The sequence below is a fragment of the Polypterus senegalus genome, chromosome 16 (assembly GCF_016835505.1).
Source record: "Polypterus senegalus isolate Bchr_013 chromosome 16, ASM1683550v1, whole genome shotgun sequence".
Classification (NCBI taxonomy): Eukaryota; Metazoa; Chordata; class Cladistia; order Polypteriformes; family Polypteridae; genus Polypterus; species Polypterus senegalus.
Genome location: NC_053169.1, coordinates 55,794,692 through 55,801,062, shown reverse-complemented (window position 1 = coordinate 55,801,062; position 6,371 = coordinate 55,794,692).

Sequence of the window (6,371 nt, the reverse complement as noted above, 5' to 3'; positions counted from 1 at the left end):
TCATACTGACACAATCTGGACAAGGCCAGGGTATTCAGCCCTAAAAAGCTCACCAGTCCTATACATCAAGTTGAGTTTTGAAGGCTCCTAAAGTCCTACTGCCTACCAGACTACTTGGTCGCTTATTCAAAGTGTCTGTGGTTCTCTCTGTAAAGGAAAACTTCCTAATGTTTGTGTGAGATTTACCCTTAACAAGTTTCCAACTGTGTCCCCGTGTTCTTGATGAACTCATTTTAAAGTCACAGTCTCAATCCACTATTCTGATTCCCTTCATAGTTTTCAACATTTCAGTCCTGTCTCCTCTTAATCTTCTTTTACTTTAAACTGTAAAGGCTCAGCTCTTTTAATCTTTCTTCATAATTCATCAGCCTAATCACTCTTCTCTGGACCTTTTCTAGTGCTGCTGTGTCCTTTTTGTAGTCAGGAGACCAAAAACTGCACACAGGACTCCAGATGAGGCCTCACCAGTGTGTTATAAAGCTTGAGTAGAATCTCCTTGGACTTGAACTCCACAAATCAAGGCGCTATATAACCTGATATTCCATTACCCTTCTTAATGGCTTCTCGATACTGTCTGGAAGTTGATAGTGTTGACTCCACTACAACTCCTAAATCCTTCTCAAAAGGTGGACTTTTGATCTTCAGACTCCCTCATTGTATATTCAAACCTCACATTTTTACTTCCTACATGTAATACTTTACATTTACTGACATTACATTTCATCTGCCACAGATCTGAGCAAGCCTGTGTGCTGTCCAAGTCCTGCTGTGAGGATTCAATGGATTCTCGATTACCTGCCAATTCACCTGTCTTGCTATCATCTGCAGCTTAACCAGCTTGCTACTTATTTTCCTGTCCAAATCATTTATATATGTTATAAATAAGCAGTGGCCCCAGCACTGCTCTCCTGAGGGACACCCCTCTTAATGTCAGGCAATTCTGATGAGGTTCCTCTGCTTCCTGTGTCTGAACCAATTTTGCCCCAGTCCACACCATACCCTGAACTCCTACTTCTTTTAGTTTGATGCCCGACCTCTCATGTGGCGTTTTATCAAATGCTTTTTGAAAGTCCAGATAAATCATCTCATACTCTCCACTTTGATCATCTCCTTTTGTTTCTTCCTCATAGAACTCCAGCGTGTTGGTAAAACATGACCTCCCTTTTCTAAACTCATGCTCGCTGTTCCATAAAACCCCTGTAGTTGCCATGTGTTGCTCAATCTTATCCTTAATAATTCCTTCCATTAATTTTCCAGTGACGCACATTAAGCTTTACTGGCCTACAGTTGGTTGGATCATCCTTTTTATGTAATGGGATGCCATTTTCCAGTCCTTGGGAATTGCCCCAGTGCACTGTGACTTCCTACAAATTGGCGTCATGAGTTTATATCTAATTTTGCCGTTAAAGTTTAAAAAAAACTCAGGACTTGATCACAAATTTCAGGAAGATGATGTCTGCTCACCTATCACTTGCCATAAATGGCTCAGCCACTGGGATGACAGAGTTATTTAAGGTTCTAGGCACTGTGCTGTCACAAATCCTTAAGTGGAACACTAACGTCACATGTATTATTAAGGAAGCCCATTAGAGAACGTTCTTTTTGCAGCAAATGAGGAAATTCAATTACCCTCAAGCAATCTTGGTCCAGTTCTACAGTACACAGCCATCACTGAGTCCATTCTGACCTCATCAGTCTGGTTTGGTGCTACCTCTGCTCAGGCTAAGGCCAATCTGCAACGCATCTTCTGAACCTGTGAAAACATCCTAGGCTATAACTTACAGCACATTGAAGTTCTGTATGAGCCCAGGGTAAAAAAAGAGGGCTGCAAGCATCAACATCTCCTGTTCCAAAGACTCCTTCAAATGTCTTTGTGCAGAGAAAGCTAAAACAATACGTGCAATTATTCTGACTAATCAGGTTTGAGCTTCTACTCAGTATCTATGTATACCTTGTGGCCACCAGGGGGTGCAAACCCAACCCAAATCGACACCAGGCACAAGTCCAGCACACACAAATGCTTTATTCAGTGGGAAACGCATCCCAAATCGTTTCCCACTAATGCACAGTACAAAAGCACCAATCAGCACAGATAATATTAATATTACTATTTAATTTAATATTGTTTCTTTGTATCAGTATACTGCTGCTGGATTATGTGAATTTCCCCTTGGGATTAATAAAGTATCTATCTATCTATCTAATAAAGCACACAGCTCTTTTCTTCCCTTCTTTCTCCTCCTCCTCCCAACTCTGGCTCCCTAAATGAAGGCAGGCGGGCTGGCTCCTTTCGGGCTGCACCTGGGAGTACTCCAGGTGGTTCGTTCGCGAGGTCTGGAATCACTCACAGGTGAGGTGGAAGCCCAAGTAAGACTCTGGGGCTCCTCCTGGTGGCTCCCATTGTACACAACAGGGCTGTGCCAAACTCCAACTCCCATGGAGCCCAGCAGGAATCTGACACACTGCTGCAATGGGGGGGATTGGGGGGTGGAGCGCTGCCCTCTAGCATTCCAGGGGAGGCAGTGCGTGTCCTGTGCATGTCTGCTCCTCTGGTCCTTCCTCTACGAAAGTGTCCTGGCCAGGTAAGGGCCCTGACCATTCGTCATAACCCACACACTGGACTATGTGGACATCTTAATCTTAATGTCTCTTTCTGTTTTTGTATTCCCCTTGTATGCTGCATTATATTTTATCTTCTTTTATTTTATCTTATTGTATTCTGTGTTGTCCTTGTATGTTGCACCAATACTATCAAGACACATTCCTAGTACACATTAAAATGAATTCTGATTCTGCTATCTGTATTTGCTAAGCTCCTTATGAACTCAAGAATCAATATTACCCAGTCCTGTTTGATTGAGCAACACTTCTCCCTCCACAATTTCAAAATCACTTTGTACCTCCTTAGTAGTCCTTTTTACCCACTGGGAGGTTATCCATTTCCTTACATGTGAAGACTTCATAATAATGCAAGTTTTTAGTATTTTTTGTTTCACTGTCTGAATTTTTTAATTCCCCATTACAATAAAAAGTAACAAGAATATCTGCCTATAATATTTTCTTGGGTGGCCCGAGCTGTTTGCTTAGTATTTTAAACCCCTGAAATAGACTGGGAACAAACACTGTGGCTGAATAAGACAGCATGTGATCACAAAAGAAGAGAAGCTTTGATTTACTGTAGTCAAAGGTTAGATAAACAAAAGAAATCATCTGACTTCATTGTGCCATAAAAGCATTGTCATAAAGCCAAAGCTATAAAAAGAACAAAAGCAGTGCAGTGTATTGTGGTGCAATTCTATACATTTGCAATTCCTCAGAGGAGCGGGAAATTAAAAAGGCTGTTCTTAAAAAGAAGGAAAGGGAAATCCTGTTTTTAATGTGCTATTTTTGTTTAAATTTGTGGCACTGAAATGCAACCGTATAAGAAGTGACTGCATAAGTGGACTAGACCTCATCGTCTTTTAAATTCAGGCGAGCCTTCGTGCGTATTCAGTCCCCTTTGCTTTTTACACATTTTGTTAAGCTGCCGCCTTATGCTAAAATCATTTCAATTAATTTTTTCTTTCATTAGACAACACTCAATATTCCAGAATGGCACTGGGGAAAAAAAAAACAAGATTTGAGAGATTTTTGCACATTTATTAAAAATAAAAAAGTGAAATATTAATGTGGCACAAGTACTCTGACTTTATTGAAGCCCCTTTGGCAGCAATTCCAGCCTGCAGTCTTCTTGGCTATGATGAGTGGAGCTTCACACACCTGGATTCTCTGCAGAGCTGCTCAAGTACTGTCAGGTTAGATGGAGGCCCATCTCTGGATGGCATTTTCTGGTTCCTCCAGAGATGTTTGATTGGATTTAAGTCCAGACTCTGGCTGGGCCACTCAAGAACATTCCCAGAGTTCTCCTGAAGCCATTCCTGTGTTGTCTTTGCTTTGTGTTTAGGGTCATTGTTCTATTGGATGGTGACCCTTTGACACAATCTGAGGTCCTCAGAGCTCTGGAGCAGATTTTCACAATGGAAATCTCTGTACTTGGCTCCATTCAGCTCTCCCTCAGCCCTGATTAGTCTCGCAGTCCCTGCCTTTGAAACACAACTCCGCAGCATGATGATGCCACCACCAGGCTTCAACTGTTGGAATGGGATTGCACAGGTTGAGAGCTTCCTCAAAACAGGGTGCTAATCTTGGTTTCATCAGACAAGAGAATATTGCTTTTCACAGTCTGAGAGTCCTTTAGGTGCCATTTTGAAAACTCCAAGCAGACTTCCACGAGTCTTTTACTGAGGAGAGACTTCTGTCTGGCCACTCAGATCAGGGGAGTTTTGCAGTGATGGATGTCCTTCTGGATGTTTCTCTCATCTCGGTACAAGCTCTCCAGCGTTCAACCAGTGTAACCATTGGGGTGTTTGGTCACCTTTTTTTTTTTTTGCCAAGGCCCTTCTCCCATGATTGCTCAGGTTGGTTGGATAGCCAGCTCTAGGAAAAGTCATAGTTGTTCCAAAAATCTCCTATTTATGAATTACGAAGGCCACTGTGCTCTTGCGAACCTTCAATGCTGCAGGAATTTTTTGTCGCTTTCCCACAATCCTGTCTCAAAGCTATGCAGGCAGTCCCTTTGACCTTGTGATATGGCGAGACCTCCTATAGACTGGTGTGAGCTTTTCCTAATCATGTCCAATCACTTGAAATAACCACAGGTGAACTCCAAACAAGGTGTAGAAACATCTCAATGATGATCAATAGAATGGGATGAACCTGAGTCATAGCAAAAGTTTCTAAATACTTGTGTCAATGAGCTATTTCAGTCGTGAAATTTTAAACAATTTGCAAAACGACAGTGACAACAATCCTATATTCGCTCATGTCATTCTGGAGTTCTGAGAATTGAGTTTTAAAACTCAATGCATTTCGACTTGTAGACATTGTCAAGACGACTTGCTGAAGTTCAAACCAAGCATCAGAATGGAGAACAAAGGTGATTGAAGTGACTTTGAACATGGCATGATTCTTGGTGCCAGATGGGCTGGTCTGAGTATTTCTGAAACTGCTCCATTAGGGTTTATAGAGAATGGTCTGAAAATGGGAAAATATCCAGCGAGTGGCAGTTCTCTAGACAAAAATGCCTTGTTGATGCCAGAGGTCAGAGGAGAATGGCCAGACTGATTCGAGCTGATAGAAAGGCAACAGTAACTCAAATAAGCACTCGTTACAACCGAGGTCTGAAAGCACATGTCAAACCTTGAAGCAGGTAGGCTTCAGCAGGGGGAGGCCACACCGAGCGCCACTCCTGTCAGCTAAGAACGGGCAATTGAGACTACAATTCACACGGGCTCACCAAAATTAGACAAAAGAAGATTGGAAAAACTTTGCTTGGTCTGACAAGTCTCAGTTTCTGCTGTGACAGTTGGATATTTGGGTCAGAATTTGGTGTCGACAACATGAAAGCATAGATCCATCCTGCCTTGTATCAACGATTCAGGCTGACTGTGGTGGTGTAATGGGTGTAACAATGGCGCTATATAGGTGCCCGACCCGACACAGATGGACACAGAGGCACGTATAAACTAAACAAGACTTTATTTTTTCTTCACCCGTAAGCGCACGTCTTGCCCGTGACCCACAGGCAATACACAGTCCCCAAGCACTATAAAGCACAGCAAACACACCAACAATCCTTTTCCACCACTCCTCCTCAAGCGTAGTCTTCCTCCTCCCAACCCTGGCTCCTTGAATGGTGGTGGCTGGCCTTTTTATAGCCCACCAATCACCGTCGGCCAGAGAGGCTGACACCAAGTGTCCCGGGGGAGGTACTGAGCTGCCCATGGTTGCTCCCCCAGAACAGATGTAGAAGGGGCGTCCCTGCCGGGCATGGGACCTGGCTATCTGCCACACGGGATATTTTCTTGGCACACTTGTGGCCCCTTATTACTGACGGAGCATCATTTAAATGCCAAAACCTACCTGAGTATTGTTGCTGACCATGGCCATCCCTCTACAGTATGTCCGCAGTGTATCAAACTTCTGATGGCTTCTTCCAGCAGGGTAATGCACCAAGCTCAGATCATCTCTGGTTTGTTGAATATGACAGTGAGCTCACTGTACTCAAATGGCCTCCACAGTCACCAGCTCTCAATCCAATAGAGCAACTTTGAGGTGTGGTGGAGCAGGAGATTTGCAATATGGATGTGCAGCCGACAAATCTGCAGCTACTGTGTGATGTTAGGTCAATATGGACCAAAATTCCTGAAGCACCTTATTTAATCTATACCACGATGAATTACAGCAATTCTGAAGGCAAAAAGGGGGTCCAACATGGTACTAGCACGGTGATAGCACCTAATAAAGTTGCCGGTGAGAGTATGTGTGCCTTT